Below are 27,355 nucleotides of genomic sequence, written 5' to 3'. Positions count from 1 at the left end.
TTGACTCTGTCTATCAATTCTTCTTTTTAAAAGAGTAAAAAACTTTAGCGTAAAGAGCGGGGCGTTGATGAGGAAGCAGCCTCTTTCATATACGAAGTAATTTCTGTTCGTTTTAAATTTTAATGTCGCTCCTTACTTTCAGTTAAAAAAACTTGTTTTTTTTTATTTAATTTCTGAACGTTTTTGAATTAATGCATGTTTTGATTTGGCTCTCCGCAGATGAATAACTAAAACGAAATTTGCATTTTTTTTTTTTGGCTAAATGGCTTTCTCATAATTTTGATCGAATGATTTTGAGAAAAAAAGAGCGGGGGAGGAAGCCTAGTTGCCCTCCGATTTTTTGGTTAATTAAAAAGGCAACTAGAACTTTTAATTTTTTACGAATATTTTTATTAGTAAGAGATTTACGTAACTTATAAATTAGCTTACGTAAAGAACTTTTGTATTCTCATATTTTTATTACATATATGAGGGGGTTCGCCCCCTTGTCAGATCCTCGCTCTTTACACTAAAGCTTAAATTTTGTCCCAATTCATTAAGAATAACCCCAGAATCACAAAAGCCGTAGAATAAATAGCTGAAATTACTAAAAATACTTTAACGTAAAGAGCGAGGTATTAGGAGGAGGTGAGCCCCTCAAATGGGTAATAATTTCTGTTTGTTTTAAGTTTTAATGCTGTTCCTTACTTCCAGCTGAAAGTACTTTTTCATATTTATTATTTCATTGTGTTTTTAAATAATGCTAGTAAATCCTGCGCTCCCTTCACGGAGATTTTCATCCCCCATGACAAATTATCGATGGAAAGTTCCCCCAGCATATCCCCCTCTTCTCAACCCCTCCCCCAACCAAAAAAATCCTCCTGAAAACGCCTGTACACTTCCCAATAACCATTACTATATGTAAGCATTGGTCAAAGTTTGTAACTTGTTGCCCCTCCCATGGGGACTGTGGGGGAGTAAGTCGTCCCTAAAGACATAGTTATAAGGTTTTTCGACTACGCTGAATAAAATGGCTATCTCAGAATTTTGATCCATTGACTTTGGTAAAATAATTAGCGTGGGAGGGGGCCTAGGTGCCCTCCAATTTTTTGGTCACTTAAAAAGGGCACTAGAACTTTTCATTTCCGTTAGAATGAGCCCTCTTGCAACATTCTAGGACAACTGGGTCGATACGATCACCCCTGGGAAAAAGAAAAAAAAAAAACAAAACAAAAAAACAAATAAACACGCATCCGTGATCTGCCTTCTGGCAAAAAATACAAAATTCCACATTTTTGTAGATAGGAGCTTGAAACTTCTACAGTAGGGTTCTCTGATACGCTGAATCTGATGGTGTGATTTTCCTTAAGATCATATGACTTCTATGGGGCGTTTCCCCCTATTTTCTAAAATAACGCAAATTTTCTCAGGCTCGTAACTTTTGATGGGTAAGACTAAACTTGATGAAACTTATATATTTAAAATCAGCATTAAAATGCGATTCTTTTGATGTAGGTGTTGGTATCAAAATTCCATTTTTTAGAGTTTTGGTTACTATTGAGCCGGGTCGCTACCAGTTCGTTACCACGAACTGTTTGAAAAGTATTCAAAAAAATAAATTTAGAATTATTTACTTATCTGTTGGGCATTGTTTAACAAAGAATATCCAGAAAATCTGAAAAATTCTTGGCATCATTGCGATAGAAACCTAAGATTTATTAAAAATTGCCAATTGGAAGGGAAAATTGACTCCTAGAGTTTGAAAATTACCTTCCCCCATGGATCTTCGTAAGAAAAAAACAAATTCTATAAAATTCCACAAAAGTTTTTTCTTGTGTAAATCAGGGTATGAGAGATATAAACTTCCAGAGGGGGTTACGCTGAATATCGATTTTATGTCTATAGTTCTCTTCATAAGCAAAGCACGGTCTCCTAATACCACTACTACTGACAACTCACTGCATCATTAAGCCACCTGAGGCCAACACAGCTACACAGGGTTCTCCTCCATCCCTATCTATTCAAAGCCCCCCTCTACACCCTCCCAGGAAGTTCCCATTTCCTTTAAATCTCATTTCCATTTCCTTCAGCTGCGGACGACCTGCTTTCCGTTTAGCCCTAGGGGGTCGGTCGAAAATGACAATCTTTGGTAATTTGTCATCCTTCCTCCGCAAAACGTGCCCTAGCCATCTCAACCTTTCTCTCATTATAGCCCTAGAAAGTGGGATCGATCACACTTTTTGTACAGCCTACCGTTTGGAATGCGGTCAGTTAGCCGGGTGCCCAGAACAATCTGTAGCCTATTTCTCTGGAAAATATCTAACGAATCTTCATTCGCTTTTCGGAGCGCCCTTGCTTCAGAGCGATATTTGACCACCGTCATCACTGTAATAATGGAAAACCACAATCTTGGTTTGCAGACTTTTCTTCCTACTCTTCCAAACTTTTTTCTAACTATGGAAAAACACCCAGAGCCTTGGCTATTCTACTTTTAACATCTTCACTGCTCCCGCCGTCTTTACTAATAATGCTACCAAGGTAAGTGAAGCTATCCACCTGACCAATCTTTTCGTTACCCAACGTCACCCTTTCATCTTCACTTATTCCTAGCCTTAGTGACTTAGTCTTCTTAGCATTTATTTTAAACCTATTCTAGAACCCTGAACTCACAAAACCTCTAGAAATTCATTTATTTTGCTCACACTTTCATCTAGGATGATTAAATCATCAGCATAATCTAAGTCCAGGAGATTCTTTCCTTCCAATTTGATAGCGTAGTCTCCCATTGCCTTTCCTCTGCTTCTTAAGACAAAATCCATCAAATGATCCACATAAAGGGGGATAGAAGACAACCCTGCTTAACTCCTAATTTAATATGAAACCAGCTGCTAACCTCATTTCCTACCTTGACCGGTGCAGTGTTATTCTCATACATAGCACTAATCACTTTAATGTATTGGTCTGGTATACCAAGGATAAAAACTTTGCTAAAGCTCTTAAATCAACAAAATCGAACGCCTGCTCTTAATCTATAAAACTGGGGACCAAAGATGTGTGATAACTCTGGCACTGCTCAATTATAAACCTAAGAGTGAAAATCTGGTCGACGCATCCTCTACCTTTTCTAAAATCGCACTGTTCTTCTCTTAAAACTTTGTCTTTAGCATTTCTCAATCTGAAAAGTATTATATTAATAAGTAATTTACTACCTACAGAGACCAGACTAATGTCTCGATAATTACCACACTCATTCTTATCACCTTTATTATACAGTGGTTCAATTAAGGTTTTCCTAAAATCGCTAGGTACTTCCCCTTTTTCAAAAATTACATTCACAATCTTCACTAAATTATTTGTATCCTCAGAACCGTCATATTTAAGAAACTCATTAACCACACTATCAGCACTTTAAGCATTATTATTTTTTAATCCTTTTAGCACTGTCGCTAATTCTTCCTCGCAAAACAAATCTTCCTTTACATCCAAGGTACCACAAACTTTTTCATTTTCCTTTATATCTTACCCTGCAACTCTACCTCGGTTTAGCATATTCTCAAAACGTTCTGCCCGTCTCTCTTCAACTCTTTCCTTATGACTCAATTGCGGCCTCCGTTCCTGTCTTTAACTGGGACAAGTCTTAATGCTGCATGGAAAACTCATAACAATAGAAAAAGAGGATGGGTTGGTACCACTTATACGTGCACACAAAATTTCTAAATTGTAAGAAAAATATACATATTTTATTTAAGTTCACTTTATTCTATTCTCAGCAGACATTTCTTACAGCATGCTGGTAGAGAGATAAATATCCCATATCCCACAAGTAGCCTGACATTGTGTGAAATGCGATTGATTTCAGTCACAATTCTTAGAATATTCTTGTCAGTTTTCTTGGAACTAGTTTAAAGAAATACGAAAAACGAAAAAAGCGAGAAGTCAGCATGATCAAACAATTCATGTTAACGAACTGTAGTAAGGAGCGACCCGGCTCAATAGTAACCAAAACTTTAAAAAAAGAAATTTTGATACCAATAGCAACATCAAAAGAATTGCATTTTAATGCTGATTTCAAATATATAAGTTTTATCACGTTTAGTCTTACCCATCAAAAGTTAAGAGCCTGAGAAAATTTGCCTTATTTTAGAAAATAGGTGAGAACACCCCCTAAAAGTCACAAAATCTTAACACCCCGCTCTATACGCTAAAGTTTTTTTCTGTTTTAAAAAAAGTAGAATTGAGAGAAAGAGTCAAACTTTAGCGTAAAGAGTGGGGCGTTGAGGAGGGAGCAACCCACTTCATATACAAAGTAATTTCTGTTCGTTTTAAGATTTAATGTTGCTCCTTAATTTCAGTTAAAAAAAAACTTGTTTTTTTTATTTGATATTGTACATAGCAGCAGTTTAATTTTTATGGGTTAGCATGTGAATCTAAAACGAAAGCAATAGGATGTAGGATGTTATCACTGCTTACTAGGCATTTCAATGACAAATAAGAGAACCAGAGTTTCAATTAAACACCGGAAATAAAAATTAAAACAACTAAGTGATTCCTGGAGCAGATCCTCCTCTACAAATTTCCATGACCAAACTACAACCGATTTTACTTATCTAAGTGCGAATGTCATTATAAAAAACACTAAATCTTATTTTCTTTTTCAATGATTTCTTTTCCATTCAGGAAATTATATTCACTGTACGTACCTTCTAATTGATGAGTGATCCCATTTCTGTCCTATTTTCAGATGTAGAGGTTGTATTCATTTCCACTTTTGAAAGTTTTAAAACAAGAGAGTCTAATCTTGAAATGATAGATTTTAGAAAGTAATTACCTTAAATACCAGTGGAAAAATTGACCTGAGTAAATATGATTAAACAGGAAGTATAAAATATTTTTCAATTTCACCATTAACTAGGCTCAGATTTTTACTTGACGGTAAGGTTTCAAAGGTAGTATATTTGGAAAGTTTTAATGTGGAACATATTATAAAGTACAATGGATCGCTATTTTTCTCTTTTTCCTTATGTTATAAAAGAGCATGGATTAATTAAAAAAACATTATCGCCTCAAAATAAACTGCAAATTTTGCACTTAAAACGAGGAACAATTATAAAGCTACTAAATAAATTATCGTTTTTTCCAAATTATTTGGAGGGCAACCGTCCTCCCTTGCCCTACCCTAAACGACGTCACTGACTGTACTTACCTGTAAAGTAAATAAAAATATTCCAGGGTCTACTGAAAGGAAGCCCTGCTGATTGAACGCCAAAATTCTTCGGACTAAAATCAAACAGTTCGTTATAACGAACAGCAAGTATGGAGTGACTTGGCCTAAATGCAACCGAAACTAAAAAAAAAAAAAAAAAAAAAAAAAAAAATGAAATTTTAACAATATAATTGCATCAAAACAGTTGCCCCCCCGCCAGGAAATCTCTCCAGAAAAACATCTGTGTAATTCCCAATTATCAATACTATGTGTAAACAATGAGCAAAGTTCAAAGCTTGCAGCCCTTTCCTCAGGGGCTGTGGGGATTAAGTCATCCTCAAAGACTTAGTTATTAGATCTTTTGACTATGTGGAACAAACTGGCTACCTTAAAATTTGGATCGGACGACTTTGGGAAAAAAGAAGAGTGGGAGGGGGCTAGCTGTCCTCCAATGTTTTTGATGGTTTAAAAATGGCAATAGAACTTTTGATTTCCAATCAAATGTGTGGTCTCCCGATTTATTAGGATCACTGGTTCGATACGTTTACCCCTAGGAAGAACAATGAAAGAAAGAAACAACGAAACAACAACAACAAATAAACACGCATCCGCGATATTTCTTTTTGTAAAAAAATCCACAGATTTTTATATATGAGCTAGAAACCTCTACATAGGATTTTCTCATACGCTGAAACTGACGGTGTAATTTTATTTAGGATCACTTGATGTTTTTGGGATGTTTTTTCTTCCAAAAAAGGACAAAATTTTTTCGGTCTCGTAACTTTTGATCGATAATATTGAACTTGATGAATTTTACATATTTTGAACAAGCATAAAAATTAAATTCTTTTGCTGTATCTAATGATATCAAGATTCTATTTTAAGTTTTAATGTTGCTCCCTACTTCCAGTTGAAAAAACTTGTTTTTTATTTAATATTCGATATAACTAACTGCTAGGTTGAATAATATTGGAGTTGACGATCTTTGGCTAAGTTTACTTACAATTATTGTCCTTGAAAAAAAATTCTCCGAACTATAAAAGTCGGTAAAATAAATCAACATGTATAAAAAAATTAAATTGTAGATATTACCAATTAGGCTTAATATAGACAAAGGAAGGTTACTCAGTTGTATAAAAGAAGAAGTGCGCAACTCGCTTTAGGGCCAACCTGTTTTGCAGGTTAGCCTTTGGCCTTGCAACATAGGGCACCCATTAAACAGCGAAACAAAATTTCAAAAGTTCAACAAAAACCCTTTTCATTCAATCTAAAATCTTCCATTTACCATAACTTCCCGTCCTCCTAAATTACTTTCAAATTCTCTAAATTCGCCAAAATGAGAGAGTAGCGTTCCAGGTTCTGTTTTTGGAGTACAACTTCAGGTCACATCAGAGATTGTATTCCCATTCACAATTGAACTATCCACTAATGAACAGTGAATTTGTATTTTATTAAAATTTCTTGTAATGTTTGGAGCTTCAGTACCTTCATTATATTTACTACTTAATTCAGCTTCATTTTCAAATCCTAATAAAAAACATATATCACTATTAAACCGAAATTTATAATTCTCTTTCGAAATAATAACAAATTTAATTGTTGCTAGATTGGATGGTATACGGATTGGGCATCAATCTATGGATGATTCGAAATGACTAATTAAGAAATAATTTAATCCCTCTTCATCATACAACCCACTGAAAATAACAACGTTAACCCATTCATCCTTATTTTTTTCCTGTATTTAAACGTATTGTTTTTAAATTAGTCCCAAATATTGTACCACGAGAACCATAATGTATATTGAGTTAAAGCTATTTAATAATCTGTGTTTCGATCTAACGTTATCGGATTACTTGTATAAGGCTGTTCGATTTCACTTTTGTTACCACCAATATTAATCAAAACCATTGATTAGAAAAGTATTTTTCTTCATAAAATCCAAATTCTGAGATGGTTGTTGTAAATAATATTACAGTCGTTTTTCTTGATAATTTTATTTTTGAATAGTGAATCGAGCAGGTCAATATCTTCATTTCTCACTTCACCAGATGTATTTTCAGCAGCTCTTCTACCTTGCAAACTATAAAATTTTTCAATCATATCATTTGCATTCATGTCAATCCCAGTCCCTTGCTAAGGTTGTATAACATCAAAGTGATCTTTAATAGCTTTCAACCTTCTTCTGTAGATTTTTACAAACTGAGACTTTATTTCTAATTCACTGGATATTTCATTTTTTTAGACCTTTCATCTTTCCTCCGTATCTTTGATTAAGTGTTTCTGATTCATATATTGCCTCGATTAAATAATGATAATTGTCTAAATAAAAACTAGGCATAGTTTTTCAAATATATAGGATCAAAATAGGATCCCTTAGAGTCATAGTCCTTATTGGTTTCTCTCAAAAGCTCATCATCTATCCCAGAATCTACATTAGCAATGAAATTTGGCTTATTTGGGGGTAAAGTAGCTTAACTTGAGTGAGCTTGATTGCTTGCTGCATTTTTAAATAATGATCCAATCGTTGTAATCGTCTTCTTAAATTTGTGTCATTTTCTTGTATTTAATCATTTATCATATTTGTATTTTTATCTTCTGCTTCAACGATTTAAGCACCCAACTTTTAAGCATAGTTGAAAAATCCAGCTTGCTCTAAGGAACATTCTTGTAGTGTATTTCTTTTCATTTATCTACTTTTCACACTACTCGCTAATAATTTATTCAACTTTATAGGATCCATTTATAGAATGAAAAGATTTTATTGAATAACTTTCGAGAGTTCTTTTTCGTAAGAACCACCAATAATGAGTTATCCAATTTTATCGACCGTTCATACGTTATAGGGGTTGTATGTTTCACCGCAGCTATTTGAAATACTTCAGTTGTATTATTTGGTAGGTAACCTTTATAAAACACCCTAACTTTTATTAATTCTAACCAAATTACCAACATTAAATTTGTTTATGGATGGTTTATAAACTTCGCCACCAGAAAATAAAATAGTGTAGACCTCGTTATTATTCCCTTTTTTACTCGCTTCTATTGATTTCATTTTGATGGATCGATGATAAGAATTGTTAGAATTGTTAGAATTGTCAACAAAAAAGGGTGATAAATCTATTCAACGTTTTGTGTTGTTATGAGTAAAATATTTCCATAATTTCTCTATGATTATTCAATTAAACTGATTAACAATTTGAGCATTCAATTCACTTTCAAATGAGAACCAAGGAATTTCACGACTTTTAAAGAAAACTTGAATGTTTTCGATAACAAATTATTAACCTTTATCTGTTTGTAATTTTTTAGGTTTTCTATTTTTAATTAAACCCGTAAAAGCAGTAACAATTTCCTTACCCGTTTTATCCTTTAAGGGAAAACACCGAGCATATTTACTAAAACAATCGATGACTGTAAGAATCTAATTAAAATTATCATTTTCATTTTTATGCTACTGCATATCAACCAAATATGCTTGCCACTGGACTTCAATAGTATGAAAGTAACGCTCCTTCTTTTAAATGTATGGTAAGCTGGATGGTATACAGAATAACTATTTTGATTTTGCAAAACTTTTTTTTAATTTGAGTTTCTGATACAGTAAAACCATCTTCTTTTAAATTTCTATATAAATCATCAATCCCAGAAAAGTTTGAATAATAGAACCCTAAAAGTTTGTTTTCATTGCTACTTTTGCCAGTACAAATACCAACTCCGTTTATCAAGGGTTTTGCTCGTTGCTTTCTTACTTTTAAAATGATTTTTCTTGCAACCACAAAATGTAAAAATACCTTTAATCATTGGCACTTCATTTCTTTTTGAAATTGTCTGAGTTAAAGACTCGGTTGCAGTAATCTTTTTACTTCGCATACAATAAATCTCGGTTTATTACAGAATTCAATTGTTAAGCATATTTAAATTATTGAACATATTAATAAACACATGCGTTCTCAAGAGATTCTCAAGAGTAGTAAATTGCAAGCAAATAAAATTCCTGAGGCTTGACCATTTTTTAGTTTATAAAATTAGATTATTAGATTATTTTTAGATTAATAAAATCAGCTCATAATAAATGGTAAAAATGATTAAAGTTGTTTACAGCGAAAATCCGAATTCGTCAAGATAGAAAACTAGTTGCCTAATTATACAATTAATGAATTGCGGTCGTTTGCCAAAAACCATGATTTTAAAGATTATTGGCAAAAAACTTAAAATATTCAATATCAGCAATCATCATCTTAATAATAAAATATCAATGTGCGATCACTGTATTCATTGGTCACGAAGTGCAAAAAGAGAAAAAGACAAAAAGTAGCATCACTACAACGTTGAACCTGAATTAGAAGTTAAATCAGCGAAAAGAATCAAATTATTTCAGATTTATAACTTCAATTAAATATGCTACGAAATAAAGATGTTACTGAACTTGAAACTTTTTAAATCTAAACCGATTTCAGGTGCTGTAAATTATAAAGAAGTGAAGTATAAAGTAAAAAGTTATTTCAATAATGAAATAGAATTCAAACAGTTCGTGGTAACGAACTGTAGTAAGAGCGACCCGGCTCAATAGTAACCAAAACTCTAAAAAATGGATGCCAATAGTTTTTTTTGGCATTTTGGCAGTAACTATCGGCATTTTGATGCCAATAGTTACATCAAAAGAATAGCGTTTTAATACTGATTTTAAATATATAAATTTCATCAAGATTAGTCTTACCCGTCAAAAGTTACGAGCCTGAGAAAATTTGCCTCATTTTAGAAAATAGGGGGAAATACCCCCTAAAAGTCATATGATCTTAACGAAAATCACACCATCAGATTCAGCGTAACAGAGAACCTTATTGTAGAAGTTTCAAGCCCTTATCGACAAAAATGTGGAATTTCGCATTTTTTGCCAGAAGACAAATCACGGATGCGTGTTTATTTTTTATTTTTTTTAAGTTTTTTTTTCTTTTCCCCAGGGGTGATCGTGTCGACTCAGTGGTCCTAGAATGTCGCGAAATGGATCATTCTAACGGAAATTAAAAGTTCTAGTGCCCTTTTTAAGTGACCAAAAAATTGGAGGGCACCTAGGCCCCCTCCCACGATCATTTTTTCCCCAAAGTCACCGGACAAAATTCTGAGATAGCCATTTTATTCACCATAGTCGAAAAAACCTAATAACTATGTCTTTGGGGACGACTTACTCCCCCCAGTCCCCGTGGGAGGGGCTGCAAGTTACAAACTTTGACCTGTGTTTACATATAGTAATGGTTATTGGGAAGTGTACAGACTTTTTCAGGGGGATTTTTGTTTGGTTTGGGGGGAGAGTTGAGAGGGGGGTTATGTGGGAGGATCTTTCCATGGAGGAACTTCTCATGGGGGAAGAGACTTTCAATGGAGGGGGCGCAGGATTTTCTAGCATTATTTAAAAAAGCAATGAAAAAACAAATATGAAAAGTTTTTTCAACTGAAAGTGAGGAGCAGCATTAATACTTAAAACGAATAGAAATTATTATGCATATGAAGGGTTTACCTCCTCGTAATACCTCACTCTTTACGCTAAATTATTTTTAGTAATTTCAACTATTTATTCTACGGCCTTTGTGATTCAGGGGTCATTCTTAAGGAATTGGGACAAAATTTAAGCTTTAGTGTAAAGAGCGAGGTATCGACGAGGGATGAGCCCCCTCATATACGCAATAAAACATACGAATATAGAAGTTCACTGCGTGAGTTAATTCGTAAGTTACGTATATTTTTTACTTATGAAAACGTTAGTAAAAAATTAAAAGTTATAGTTGCCTTTTTATGTAATCAAAAAATTGGAGGGCAACTAGGCCTCCTCTCTCGCTCCTTTTTTCTCAAAATCTTCCAATTATAACTATGATAAACCCATTTAGCCCAAAAAAAATTAATATGCAAATTTCGTTTTAATTATTTATGCTCGGAGAGCCAAGATAAAAAAATGCATTAATTTAAAAACGTCTAGAAATTAAACAAAAAAAAAAAAAAATTTAAATGAAAGTAAGGAGCGACATTAAAACTTAAAACGAACAGAAATTACTCCGTATATGAATGGGGCTTTTCGTCCTCAACGCCTCGCTCTTTACGCTAAAGTTTTATAAATTTTTAAGAAGTCGAGTTAAGAGAAAGAGTCAAACTTTAGCTTAAAGAGCGAGGCGTTGAGGACGAAAAGTCCCTTTCATATACGGAGTAATTTCTGTTCGTTTTAAGTTTTAATGTCGCTCCTTACTTTCATTAAAAAAAAAAAATTTTGTTTAATCAATAAAAAGGATGTTGATCAAAATCAACAATTCATTCGAGATGTAGCTGGTAGAGAGATTGTAAAAACAGAACGGAATATTGACATATCGAATTAATTTAAAAAAATAAAAATTAAGAGAAGTTCCATATATCCCAGAGTATATGTTTAAAGAAGAAGAATGCGGTTATCATAAAGGTATTCAATAGAGTAGAGAAAATTGCTTTACATTTAATATTTCAATGAATTCAAATGGAACTGATTTAGCACTTTTTAACTCTATTTTTACAGATTTAAAAAATAGAATGGACAATAGAGACAGTTAAAGAGTTCAATTTACAACACGTTTAATATTTATTGTCAGAAGGATAATGAAGAACTCGAACCTATTCACTATCATAGATACTCCTGGATTTTTAACAAAAATAGTGAAATCGATCAAAGCCATCTAAAAAGTAACCACAGGAATATACACACATTAATCCTGGAAAATATACCCAGATCAGGCTTACAATTTGAAAGAATCGAGGGGATTGATTATGGAATGAAAAGATTACCAAATTATGTTAAAGGTACTTATAAAAAATTGCCTGAACTTGTAATAAATAAAAAAAGATTGCATTAATATAAAAAATAATGATAATAAAAGCTTTCTCGGGTCAATATTCAATTATCTTCATCCAGCTATATATCATGTAGAAGACTATCAAACTATCAAAACATGAAAATGAATTCAACTTAAGGGATTACTAATTTTCTAATGGCTATTCAAGATACTTGTAAATTTGAAAACAAATATAATATTAAAATCTGTTTACTTGAAATAGGTGAAAATAAAGTGATAAGATCTCATATTACTAAAACTAAGATCAATGGAAAAACTGCTACACATGTAATTAATTTACTCTATTTTGATAATCATTATGTTTTAGTCAAATATTTAAGTAGATCATTGAGCACTCAATTACTAAACTACTAAACAAATGACTAAACAAAATTACTAAACAAAATTCGAAAATTAATCTTTGCACTTACCGTGGAAAACATTTCAAATGGGAGAAAAAGCTTGAAAAACATTCTAAAAAGGATAACTGTGAAAATCTCTGCATCATTATGCCAAAAACAGGATCTAAAATTAAATTTAAAAATATAGCTACACAAATAAAAGTACCTTACTGTATTGTAGTTGATTTTGAATTGTATAATGAATAATTTAATCAAAAGAAAGGTAAAAAGAAAATTAAACTAGCAGAGCAAAGTTCATTTGCTTATGGATTCCAAGTATGTTGTTCTTTTGATAAACACAAAATAAACATTACAAATACTTTGGTAAAGATGAAAGTTGGTATTTTGTAACTACCATAACAGAAGTGTGTGCAGAAATAGCCAATTAATATAAAAATAGACAGAGAGATCATGGTTATACACTAGAACAAGTAAGAGAAAAATGGAAATTAATACGACTATTAAAGCTGTCATATTTCTGAAAAGGAAATACTAGATAATAATTTCCATTTAGATCACGACCATATGACTGGTAATATATGTAGATTTTCTCATGCAGAATTTAATAAAAGCTTTGGAATTCCTAAACATATTATTATTTTCATGCTTAATCTCTCAGAATATGATTCTCATTTATTTCTTAGAGAATTAGTACCTGATAACAGTGTTTTTGATTCAGCGTAGAGTTTTATATCATTTTATAAGACAATAGCTGTTAATGAAACCCATTACGAAATGGGTTTCATGGATTCACTCCGTTTTATGGCTTCATCGTTAGATCGGCCTTCTAAAAATTTAGCTAAATATGAATGTAAAATAAATTGCAATTGCGTAAGAAATAATTTCAAGTATATTTCTGTTGTATTTCAAAATACTGAAAAATTAAAAGAAATGATAAAGAAAGCGATATATCCCTATGAATATGTTGGTATATATGGAAAAATAAATTATACAAAATTACTTTCAATAATCAAGTTTAATTCTAGACTAATAGGGAAAATATTTCTGAAGAAGAGCGAATTCTATTTGGAAATTATTTAAATGTAAGACACTATTAGATTTACTAAATTATACCTATAAAGTGATGTTTTAATTTTATCAGATGTAGCTGAAAATTTCAGAAACGTATATTTAAGCTTTCAAACAGTTCGTGGTAACAAACTGTAGTAAGGAGCGACCCGGCTCAATAGTAACCAAAAGTCTAAAAAATGAAATTTTGGTACAAATAGCTACATCAAAAGAATCGCATTTTAATGCTGATTTTAAATATATAAGTTTCATCAAGTTTAGTCTTACCCATCAAAAGTTACGAGCCTGAGAAAATTTGCTTTATTGTAGAAAATAGGGGGAAACACCCCGTAGAAGTCATAGAATGTTAACGAAAATCACACCATCAGATTCAGCGTATCAGAGAACCTTACTGTAGAAGTTTCAAGCTCCTATCTACAAAAATGTGGAATTTTATATTTTAAATTCCACGGATGCGTATTTATTTGTTTGTTTTTTTTTTCCCCAGGGGTGATCGTATCGACCAAGTTGTCCTAGAATGTTGCAAGAGGGCTCATTCTAACGAAAATGAAAAGTTCTAGTGCCCTTTTTAAGTGACAAAAAATTGGAGGGCACCTAGGCTCCCTCCCACGCTAATTATTTTCCCAAAGTCAACGGATCAAAATTCTGAGATTGCCATTTTATTCAGCGTAGTCGAAAAACCTTATAACTATGTCTTTGGGGATGACTTACTCCCCCACAGTCCCCGTGGGAGGGGTTACGAGTTCAAAACTTTGACCAGTGCTTACATATAGTAATGGTTATTGGGAAGTGTACAGGCGTTTTCAGGAGGATTTTTTTGGTGGGAGGCAGGGGTTGAGAAGAGGGGAATATGCGGGGGGAACTTTCCATAGAGGAACTTGTCATGGGGGAGAAAATTTCCATGAAGGGAGCGCAGGATTTACTAGCATTACTTAAAAAAACAATGAAAAAGTTTTTTTTCAGCTGGAAGTAAGCAGCAGCATTAAAACTTAAAACGAACAGAAATTATTACCCATATGAGGGGCTCACCTCCTCCTAATACCTCGCTCTTTACGCCAAAGTATTTTTAGTAATTTCAACTATTTATTCTGCGGCTTTTGTGATTCAAGAGTCATTCTTAATGAATTGGGACAAAATTTAAGCTTTAGTGTAAAGAGCGAGGTACTGACGAGGGGGCGAACCCCCTCATATATGCAATAAAAACATAAGAATACAAAAGTTCTTCAAGTAAGCTAATTTATAAGTTACGTATATCTTTTACTTATAAAAAGATTCGTAAAAAAGTAAAAGCTCTAGTTGCCTTTTTAATTAACCGAAAATCGGAGGGCAGCTAGGCTTCCTCCCCCGCTCTTTTTTTCTCAAAACCATTCGATCAAAATTATGAGAAAGCCATTTAGCCAAAAAAAAAAAAAAATATATACAAATTTCGTTTTAATTATTCCTCTGCGGAGAGCCAAAATCAAAACAAGCATTGATTCAAAAACGTTCAGAAATTAAATAAAAAAACAAGTTTTTTAAATGAAAGTAAGGAGCGACATTAAAACTTAAAACGAACAGAAATTACTCCGTATATGAAAGGGGCTTTTCCTTCACAACGCCCCGCTCTTTACGGTAAAGTTTTTTACTGTTTTAAAATGTAGAGTTAAGAGAAAGAGTAAAACTTTAGCGTAAAGAGCGGGGCGTTGAGAAGGAAAAGCCCCTTTCATATACGGAGTAATTTCTGTTCGTTTTAAGTTTTAATGTCGCTCCTTACTTTCATTTAAAAAACTTGTTTTTTTATTTAATTACAAACTAGATCCACTGCACTTCTTCTCAGCACCAGGACTAACATGGGAAGCTTTTCTCAAACACTCTAAAGCTGAAATTGCATTATTTTCTAACGAAGATATGTATATCTTTATAGAAAAGGGAGTAAGAGGAGGAGTAACTCAGTGTATGAAAAGACATGCTAAAGCAAAAAATAAATATATGAAAAACTTTAATCAAACAAAACCTTCAAATTTTTTAATGTACTTAAATGCTAATAATTTATATGGTCAGACAATGTCACAAAATTTACCTGAAAAAGGCTTTACCTTAATTAATATCACATCCATCTAAAAGAAAACAACACCTCAGACTTTCACCAACAATTAAAAGGTTACGTTCAGTGAGAAATGAATAAGGTTAATGTAGGAGCTATTTAGGTATTTGATTTAGAATAACCAATAGAGCTACACAATTTACAGAAGGATTTACCACTAGCTCTTAACATTTTCAATATTAATTAAATACAACTTTTAATAATAAAATAAATTATGTTTTGCATTATAAGAATTTACAATATTATTTAAAACATGGCTTAGTAATGAAAAAGCACATAGAATACTAGTATTTACTGAGTAACCCTGTTTAAAAGAATATATTAATCATAATACAAAATTACGACAAAAGGGAATGATTGATTTCGAGAATTTATTTTAACTCATGAACACTGCTTGTTTTGGGAAAACCGTGGAAAATGCTAGAAAAAGAACAAGTATTGAAATAATCACTAGTGATGAACAAAGACAAAAAATAGTTAGAAAAAAATAACTTTAGATCGGAAATAATCTTTAGCGAGAACTTCTCGGTAGCCAGAATGGCCAAGTCAAAAATAAATCTAGATAAACGTATTTATATTAGATTTGCTGCTTCAGAGTTATCTAAGTTACAGATGTATGAATTTCATTAATGAAACCAAAATATGGTGAAAACATTGACTTATGTTATATAGATACGGATAGCTTTATTTCTGGTATTCGAAGTGAAGATTTCTTATGAAAACATTAAAGTTGAGCTTCAAGACAAATTCGATACTTCAGATTGTAAGAAAGATAGCCCTTATAACTTCCCAGCATTTAATAAATAAGAGCTAAGAGCTCATATGACACTTGTGACGAGGCACGAAGAGTTAAGAGCCAAGAGCCCATATGGTATGAGCTCTAACAAAATTCGAAGAATCAATAGATTGATTAAAAAGGAAAATCAGTGGCTTAATGCAGGTTAGGATTTAAAATAAGAGCTCTGAGTCACGATGTCCTTTTAAATATCAAAATTCATTAAGATCCAATTACCCACTCGTAAGTTATAAATACCTCATTTTTTCTGATTTTTCCTCTCCCTTTAGCCCCCCAGATGGTCGAATCTGGGAAAACGACTTTATCAAGTCAATTTGTGCAGCTCCCTGACACACCTACCAATTATCATCGTCCTAGCACGTCCAGAAGCACCAAACTTGCCAAATGACTAAATCCCTCCCCCCAACTAATCCAATGAGAGCGAATCCAGTACGGTTACGTCAATCACGTATCAAGGACATTTGTTTATTCTATCCATCAAGCTTCATCCTGATTCCTCGACTCCAAGTGTTTTCCAAGATTTCCCCCTCCAACTCCCCGCAATGTCAACAGATCTGGTCGGGATTTGAAATAGGAGCTCTGAGACATGAATTCTCTCTAATTAAAAATTTCATTAAGATCCAGTCACCCGTTCTTAAGTTAAAAATACCTTAATTTTTCTAATTTCTCCAAATTAACACCCCCCAGCTCCTCCAAAGAGGACGGATCCGTTCCAATTATGTCTAACACGTATCTAAAACTTGTGCTTATGCTTCCCATCAAGTTTCATCCCGATCTCTCCACTCTAAGCGTTTTCCAAGATTTCTGTTTCCCTCATCCAACCCCCTATGCCCCTTGATCCAATTCGAGTCGAAAATGGAGCATCTGAGACATAAAACCCCTTTATATTTTTATCAAGTTTCATCAAGATCCGATCACCTATTCGTAAGATAAAATACCCCAATTTTTACGTTTTCCAAGAATTCTGGTTTCCCCCTCCAACTCCCCCAATGTCACAGGATCTGGTTGGAATTTAAAATTAGAGCTTTAAAGCACAATATCCTTCTAAATATCAAATTCTAAAGATCTGGTCACCTGTTCGTAAGTTACAAATGCCTCATTTTTCCGAATTACCCCCTCCCCCACCCCACCAAAGAGGGCAGATCTGGTCCGGTTATGTCAGTCACGTATCTTAGACAGGTTTTTATTCTTCCCATCCAGTTTCATCCTGATCTCTCCGCTTTAAGTATTTTCTAAGATTTCCGGCCCCCCCCCCAACTACCCCTCCCAATGACACTGGATCCGGTTGAGCTTTAAAGTAAGAGATCTGAGTTACAAGATCCTTCAAAATATGAAGTTTCATGAAAAACCGATCACTCCTTCATAAGTTAAAAATACGTCATTTTTTTCTAACTTTTCAGAATTAACCTCCCCTCCCACAATAGAGCGGATCCGTTCCAATTATGTCAATCACGTATCTAAGACTTCTGCTTAATTTTCCCAGTTTCATCTCAATCCCTCCAATCTAAGCTTTTTCCAAGATTTTAGGTTCCCCCCAAACTCCCCCCAATGTCACCAGATCCGGTTGGGATTTAAGATAAGAGCTTTGAGATACGATATCCTTCTAAATATCAAATTTCATTGAGATCTGATCACCCGTTCGTAAGTTAAAAATACCTCATTTTGTTTATTTTTCAGAATTAGCCCACCCCCAACTACCCCAAAGAGAGCGGATGCGTTCTGGTTATGCCAATCATGTATCTAAGTCTAGTGCTTATTTTTCCCACCAAGTTTCATCCCGATCCCTCCACTCTAAGTCTGTTCCAAGATTTTAGGTTTCCCCCTCCCAACTCCCCCAATGTCACCAGATCCGGTCGGGATTTTAACAGCTCTGAGACACGATATCCTTCCAAACATCAACTTTCATTAAGATCTGCTGAACCGTTCGTAAGTTAAAAATGCTTCATTTTTTCTATTTTTCCAAATTAATGGGCTCCCCACTCCCCTTCAGATGGTCAAATCGGGAAAAAGACTATTTCTAATTTAATCTGGTCCGGTCCCTGATACGCCTGCCAAATTTCATCGCCCTAGCTTACCTGGAAGTGCCTAAAGTAGCAAAACCGGGACCAACAGACCGATAGACAGACCGAGAGAATTTGCAATTGCTATATGTCACTTGGTTAATACCAAGTGCCATCAAAAAATTATAAGTATAATGAAGGATGAAATGTCTGGAAAAATGTTGTCCGAGTTTCTAGGTTTAAGATCAAAAGTATATGCTTATTTAAAAGAGGATGACGATGAAACCAAAGCAGAGAAAAAATTGAAAGGTATCAAAAGGAAGATCGTTAAAGAAAAAATCATTAGAGAATTATAAAGATGTATCACTCGGAAAAAACGAATTCTTATCTGAAACTCAGTATACTTTAAAATCAAACAAGCTTAGAATGTTCTTAGAAAAACAAAATGTAAACCTCTAGACCCTAATGACATTAAAAGAAAGGTTTTGAAAAATAAAGAAAACATGGTACTTCAACAACGTGGAAGACCCAGAAAATTCGTTGAAGCTTAGATCTCACAATTCAGAGAATGCTCACTTCCAAAGAGCGGGAAACGTCAGATAGCATCAAAAATCACATGATACCGTTGACAAATATTGATATATTCCTTATTTTCAAGGTGTTTTTCTTGAGATACCTTACTAAAGAAAATAAAGAAAAAACAATGTGGTGTAATCAATTATCACTGTATGGGATCGCCTGGGACGAATTGGACTTGTCATTTCAACGATTCCAAGTTCTCATTTTGTAGAATTCTATGATTCTTTTGGAATTCTACCTGGGAACTAAATGGTCAACTACATAAGGACTTCAAATAAGAAACGTATCTATCATTCTATCTAAGTATTAATTAAGTATCTAATTAATTAAGTATAGTAATTATTAACTATCTATTAAGTATCTATCTGTGTTGATTATATGAAAAGAAGATATAAGGGAATGGATCTTAATTATCTTGTTTTAAGTTTATTTTCACATATAAATGGAAGAAGAATTAGAAAAGAGATTTTTGTTGTTTATCGCAGAAGTTTTAAATATTGTGGATATTTAATAATGCTTTCCTACTGTCAAAATTTCTACTTAATGCATCAGGTTTATCTGCTTTTGCTATGTTTACCTCTTATTATATGTTTACCTCTCCTTAAGTCTTGGACAGTTCAGATTGAAATATTTGAAAAATATATAAGAATAGCAGAAAGAAAGCCCGAGTTTAAAACTGCTTATTCGTTCAATTTAGAATTGCATACTGTGTATAAATCCGGTGAATTGGATCATGAAGAAATAATTAACCGAGAAAATGAATTACGGAAAACATCACAGTTTTTTCCTCGTGAGCAAATATATGAAACAAGAAAACTTAAATGGTTATAAATATTGCGTAAAGTCTGCAGATTTTAACAGATAAATAAGACCTGCGTCATATGTGCTCATTGCGAAACTGGTTTCCTGAGTACTTGATCAAAAAGAAGTCTTTTATTATGCTCTGATTTTATATTATACAAGAATTAAATATTCATCCCTTCAAATCATCCAAAACATTATTTGAAATAACAATTTCACTGGGCTCCACAGCTAACATGTATAGCTCATTATCCTTTTCTAAAGCTTTTTGTATAAATGTATCTTTTTCAACGATTCCCGCAGAATGCTAGTCCAGGAAAATCATGTACTAAGTAATATAAACTTATATATTCTTAACGGTTGATTTGACTTCACTAAACTAACGAAACATATAATCAAAGTAGCACTTTTCCTTATTTTGATGATCACCAGGGAAAAAATTCAGCATGTGTGCATAAACTTCTCCTTTTAGCCTTCATTAGTACGGTTAATTGTATAAATGTACACTTAATTTCTTCATTTTTATCAGCAGCTTTATCCAAATCGCATTCTTGTATTTTCTCTGCTAATATTTGTTTAACTTCTATGTCAAGCTGAATACATCCATAGCTTTTTCCAAACTGTAAATTAGCTTCAATTTCTGCTATAAACTGTCTGTTACTGTCTTTCTGATGTCGTCTTTTGTATCCATTGGGTTCTTGGGGCTACAAACTTCATTATTTTCATCAGTTGATTCAACTATTTTGCTCCAAACCTTCAAAAGGTATGTTGTTCTGATTTTCCAAATCCAAGATCCTGCTCATGTATTTATTGAGATCCTTAATTTTTATGATATTATTGTTAATCTTAATGAAAAAAACCCATTAATTTCTGTAGATATTATATTAGGGATACAAAATTATTTAATAGAATAAGTCATGTCATTACAGATATGAATCTATAAAAGTAAAATACTTTTGAAAAAATAAATAAAATCGATCTCTTGAATTTTTAGATGAGTGAATTATACTGGAAACACTTTATATGGTTATTTTATGGCACTGGTTTAGCGACAAAAAATGTATCATGAAAAGAGAAATCACCAATGCAACAGCACAAACACAAACACAAAAAAAAAAAAAAAAAAAAAAAAAAAAAAAAAAAAAAAAAAAAAAAAAAAAATGGACCAGCACTTGAATGAGGCCTTAACCCTACTCATCCATACAATCACATAGGTCAAACAGCATAGCCATACACAATCAACCATAAAGAATAATCCATGGACAGGCAGTCATCTCGCCAATAAGTATAAGTCGTCATTTACCAAACAATAGAAAAAATAATATAGACAAATAATTCAGAGGCAATAATTCCTTTATTCCTTTATGCAAGATCGGCAATTTTAATTTATGAACTTGTTTCGCTGCGCACAAACAGAAAATAGCGAAATAATATATAGCGAATTAATTCAAATAAAAAGTAAATAGGGCAATTGAACATTCCATTGTAGGGATGAAACTATTAGAATATTAAGACCGCCTCATCGAGTCTTTCACGAGCAAGCTTGAAAAAAAACAACACTTTTTGGGATTGACCAGAAGGACATATATTTTCTAAACTATATGTATAGAAGTACATTTATGTTCTAAAAATGTACAAAAGTAAATGTAAATATGCACATAAGTATATATGTTCTAAAAAGTACAAATCATAGAATACGGAACGAGCTACGCAAGACAGCCAAGAAATAAATAAAGCTAAATTATATAATATTCACCCTTATATATTACATATATTTACATTTTAAATATAAAAATTCCCTATGTAAGAATCGGGATTGAGATGGAACAGATTAGCTTCCATCGGGTTTAGTTCTCAAATCTTCTATGGTTTTGAAAAGTATAAGCAAAACAATGAAGTATATTTAATAGTTACGAATTTAATCATTAATGAATATAAACTAAGTTAGTGCATATAAACAAAATTATAGAACAACTACTATATGTTTTAAACTGTGGAAGTCAAAAGGAAAAAGATTAATACACCAGAGACAAAGAAAGGAACTGTCTTAGATTTCAAACGAAAAAAAGAAATATAAAACAATTAGAAATCAACAGTTTGGTTACCGAAATCAGTACAAAACAAAAAGAAGAAACAGTTTTCCATTTGATAAAGCAAGTTCCCCGTCAGCTTGTATTTCGATACATATGCTAAGTATTCACATACGTTCTTAAATAATCATATATCCTACAACTAATAGTTAATGCAAGCATATATTTCAGCGAAATTTGGCCAATAAACTTACCAGCGTCAATATTTACGTTTCCACACGCAAAAAAAAACAAAAAAAACAGCAAAGTGAACCAACTTTTTTTTTTTAACATCCATTATTAGCAAACTAATATTATAAAGAACTAAAGTCGTGACATCGAAATTTATCAATTAATTGAGCTACGCATTTCATTTCACGCCTGGGTTCTGATAAATAGAGTCATACTTACAATTTATAGGTTTTGTAAGAGGTCTCATGGGTAAACCTGAAGGAGGCCATTATTTTATGCTTTATCTAATTTATTTGGGATCAGGGAGTCATAGATATACCCCTATTCAACAGAATGTAAATTGTAACATTCTGAATGAGCTGCGAGTCTACTGAGCAACTAGGAAATATAGAATGTCATCTAGCACATTAGAATTACATAAATATAGAAATTATAGAATTATATTGTATTGTAGAATTAAATTATAGAATTAACTTATAAATTAAACTATAAGTTATAGAATTATAAATTACGGAATTAAATTATAAATTATTAGAAATATAGAATTATCTAGCAAACATGTAACAATTACCTACTCTAGAGTCAGGATTGAACTGTGTGTGGTTTGCACCAAGGCAGCAAGGAGGGATAAATGCCTCCTTGGATGAACCACTCTATAAACTTTCAATATCTTCTACTATCATTGGCTGCAAATTACAGAATCCAAAACACACAAAAAATAAGCGTGTATTTACCCACGACATGAGATGCCACACATTTCCAGTCATTATATTAGCATTAATTAAAATTCAATGCAACCTCTAGTCAACTGAGGTCAACACAGCCTCACACGTTCCTCCGACATCCCAATCTATTTAATTCTTCATTCTTTACCCCTTCCCAAGAAGTTTCAATTTTATTGAAGTCACCCTTATTATCTCTTTCCACTCTTTTTGGGAGCAACTAGCTACTCATTTGTAAGTATGACGAGACCAGACCCTAAGGGTCCAAATTCACGACCCCGATATTTCATTTGGATTACTTAAATCACCTGCATATTCTAAGTTTTGGATAGCTTCACCTTCCTATTTGACTCCAAACTTTCCTATAGCCTTTGCCATGTTCACTTAAAGAATCAGCAATGTCATCTAGCGTTGCGTGGTTCTTGGCATGATTTTAAACTCAATGATATCAGCAACTAATTATTATACAAATTTTGCAAAGAAAAAAAAACTGCCAAGAAACGTATGTTAGATGGCGTTGGTAATATACCCTCCATGCTGGTTGCGTTGCTAGATTACTAGTTTTATATTGTTATTATTTACATTATTCTTTGAACCACCATTCTCGTATGCTTACCTTAACAGCCGTAGCAGCTTCATCATCAAGTGGGCCTTCATAAAGCATTTCCATTTGATACTTCTGTGCTGTGACGGGCGATGGCAGATCATCTGAAGCAGAGCGTCACCAGCGGGGAGGTTTTTTGTTAAATTTCGTACCTTTTGAATCTGTTTAGATTCATACTCATACCGTAAAACCATTTTGAGACAAAAATTAACAAAAATTGTAATTACTTACATTAAAATTTTGATGCAATGTCTGATCTCTCCTTATCAAGTATCTATGTGCGACTTGGTGAAAACAAGCTTTTTTATTGGCGCAATCATAATGCACATGACAAACACTTGTCTCCGAATAGCGGATTCTCTTGGGAAGAAAGCCGGAGTTAATTAAAGGAAAACAATAAGATAATAAAAATTATTTTCGATTCAGAAAAAATGTATTTAATAAAAGAATTAAAATAAATGGAGAAACTTTTTAGTGAAATGAAAAATAAAATATAAATATAATCAAACTATGAGGAAAGGAGATTTAGATATTGGAATGGAATACACGATTACAGGAATGAAATGTGTTACAACTAAATATGGAAATAAACTCATTGTTAATATTGATTTTAAAGGTGAAATGGTTGATCTATTTTGACATAAGCTTTTTGATGCTAAAGCAGCTGATCTTAAAAAGTAATTTAAAAAATTAGATGAAAGTATGATTTTAAAGGTCATTGAAAGAAAAAAATAAAGACGAAATAAATTATTTAGATATTGATATCGAACTATCCACTAAATATTAAATTATTACATTTTGTAAGTAGTATAGAAAAGAATGAATATCATTAAACTCTTATTTCACAAGACCTGTTTTGATCTTGAAGATCAGGATGAAAAACTGCAAAATGTTGAAGATTTTCATTTAAATTGTTGCGAATGCAATAGAAAATGGGCTAAATTGATGGGGTGATCAATGTGGGGTCTAGAACCCATATTTACATTGTGAAAAAGTACAAAAATGAGACCAAATTTGATTTCCAAGGACCTGTTTTCATTTTGAATGTAGGGAGGAAAAAAAATGCAATAATTGATATTAAAATCATGTAAAATAGACTAAAAATTATATAAATTGCATTCATTTTATCCTTACATGATAAAATGAAGACTATTGCACCATACAAAAATTACTACAAGGGTATGACGTCTTTCTTATTATTGAACCAAACTCGTACTTGATAATTGATGATTTACCTGAATCCGTTGAAGAATGGTCTTAGGAGATGTTACAATTATTCCCGGTCCGATCTCATCATGCAAAATTTTTCGTAAACGTCGTTCTCCACAATCTCTTTCATCAAAGAAAATGTATGAGAACAGTTGCTTTGAATTCTACAATTATTCCCGGTCCGATCTCATCATGCAAAATTTTTCGTAAATGTCGTTCTCCACAATCTCTTTCATCAAAGAAAATGTATGAGAACAGTTGCTTTGAATTCTACTTCCTATATTGCCTACAGGGTTGTTCCTGATTCAAGTTCCTTCATAACTTTAATAAACAAATATATTCCGGTGAACCGAAATTCCTAATCTTGGGTTATATTCTACTAGATCTCAGTTAGAACACACCCCAGGATTGACGTGTAGTCACTGATATTTTTGACAATGAAAATACAGTACGTCTACCAGTAAACTGCAAAAAAGGTCATTAATTGCCATTAGGACACTGGAGAAACTACATGAAAAAAGACTTTTTTCAGTCCTAAGTAATTAAAATCCACGACTTATGCTTAAAAATGTTATGCTTAAAAATGGTGTTGACAAAGAATGTATTAATATCCTATCAAAGCATTGTTTAAATTTAAAAGAAGGCAATGTTAAATTGCCAGAAGTAGCATCCAAAAATAAGTAAAAAACGGCTTCTTCAAGCGGGCGGTAGATTCTTGTTATTGTTACCGCCAATAATTACAGGACTTGTAAACAGTAGTCTCTAGTAAAATGGCTGAACCTTACAAGCTGACAACAATAGAACTAGACTTTTCACTAAAAGATCATTTTGAAAACAATTACACTAAATATTGTGGACTGGAAGGCTGCCAACCACCTCAATTTCACCCTCTTTACGATGAAGTTTTATTGATCTATACAGGATTTACTTCCAATCTAACAAACTGATCTTTATACATTTTGGAGTGTAGGTATGTTTTTTTATCACCATTAATTATGCATTCATTAATGAATTATCTTCTTAATCGAATTGTAATTGCTTTAAGAGAATGCTTGCATTCGAGAACAATTGTCTTCGAAGAATTTTAGATATTCATTGATCAGACAGAACCACAAATGGAAAATTCCGCAAACTTGCCAACCAGCCACTGATGACTGATATCATTAGAGCTCAGAGGTGGAGATACTTGGGCCATGTTCTCCGAATTCAGGACACTCAGATTCCGAAAGCTATTTAACATTGGCACCCAAACGGATGTCGACGACAGGAAAGACCTTGGATCACTCATGCCAGTCTGATCTTCACAGTATCCACGTTCCTCTTCAAACCGATTGCGAATATATATACGCAGCTACCCAATCCAGAATATATATATATATATATATATATATATATATATATATATATATATATATATATATATATATATATATATATATATATATGTGTATATATATGCATCTGCCCAATTCAGAAAAGATTGGCAAAGTCTCGTGGATGTCCTGATTGCCTCTGATGGCACAGGCGGATCTAACGTAAGGTCTGCGGTAATTGCATGGAAATGGTAAATGTAATCACTGAATAGACCAATTCAAATGACCCCGGAGTTGCACATCCGTGACCCAAAATCCCGTGTTTTTATGCAACAAGATGAGATTTCGGATATACTTCGAACCCGAGTATACACTTCAATCAGTACTTCAAACCCGAGTATACAAGTAAATTTACTAACAATGAGACAATTGCCGACGATTAAAAATAACTTTTGCTTCACGACAAGTGGATAGGCATAAACCCTATCGTGAAAGAACACTCAAAGTAAATGCCATTTAACATATTCCACCTAAAAAATCACCACCACTACCAAAACAAGAAGAATTGGCTAAAGTTTTAGCAAGTGTTTTAGACATATTACCTCAATGGTATCGTGAGCAATGTAAAAGACTCTTGGCCTATCTTGCTGAAAGTAAGCATGTACAAACTGATGGAAAAAAGAATGAGGTTTTAGTCCATGGCAAGACCTAGAATCTATTCTATTTGATATCAGAATTGATTGTAAAGCGTAAAATACATGGAGCATTTGACAGTCATTTATATAAATGTTTGAACTCATCAAACTTACCACAAAATCTTATTACCAATAAATTTATTGGTGTCCTAATATCGGTGCATCACCTGTTAATATGCAAAAGGGTAGCTGACACTACACTACGTGTTTCCGTTCAAAATGGCTGAAATTTTGAAACGTGTTTATGAGAATATTGGTGAAGCAGAAAGTTTAAGCTCCCCCACCACACTTGCTTGAGTCACTGGACTTGAAAAGAAGCTAGCGACAGAGTATTTACAGAGTGAACTAGGTTACACTCTTCACCGAAATCATAGAGTTCACGGTAGTCACTATTAAAAAGCAAAATCACTTTTCCATTGCATATGCTACAAGCAGATCTTTTGACTCTAAATGAGGTTCAAAGACGTTAAAATAGTCCACACAACTTTATTTTACTTGCAATCAGTGTTTTTATTCGCCATCAATATGCCAAACCATTGAGGTCAAAGAGAGGTGATGAAGCTGCTAAAGCTCTTGAATCCATCTTTCAACAAGATGGCTATACAAAAATTTAAACAGATTGAGGTAGTGAATTTGTTAATCCACGTGTAAAATAGGTTTTATTGAAAGATAGTAAATATAATACAATGCTCTATCATAGCCATTGTCCAATAAAGGCGTCATTCGTGGAAGCATTGATAAGAACTATTCGATTTTTAATCTTGAGATACTGTACTTAAAAAATATTTCTGATTTTATTGATGATTTAGATTAAATCATGTTTATTTAT

General features: G+C 32.9%; 1 long non-coding RNA gene across 2 annotated transcripts in view; it reads right to left on the bottom strand.

The window, feature by feature from the left end:
- Nucleotides 1-27,355, bottom strand: part of LOC136025150 (uncharacterized) — a 46,003-nt gene that overhangs the window by 11,908 nt on the left and 6,740 nt on the right. Inside the window, exons 3-5 of one of the 2 annotated variants that reach the window (XR_010617019.1) lie at nucleotides 24,545-24,641; nucleotides 12,465-12,558; nucleotides 5,183-5,323 (exon numbers count right to left, since the gene is read on the bottom strand). This is a non-coding gene — a long non-coding RNA (uncharacterized LOC136025150). The remainder of the gene's footprint in view (nucleotides 1-5,182; nucleotides 5,324-12,464; nucleotides 12,559-24,544; nucleotides 24,642-27,355) is intronic. The other variant, XR_010617018.1, reaches the window with a different exon arrangement.

The sequence above is a fragment of the Artemia franciscana genome, chromosome 3 (assembly GCF_032884065.1).
Source record: "Artemia franciscana chromosome 3, ASM3288406v1, whole genome shotgun sequence".
NCBI lineage: Eukaryota > Metazoa > Arthropoda > Branchiopoda > Anostraca > Artemiidae > Artemia > Artemia franciscana.
This window is presented reverse-complemented; position numbering and strand designations above follow the sequence as displayed.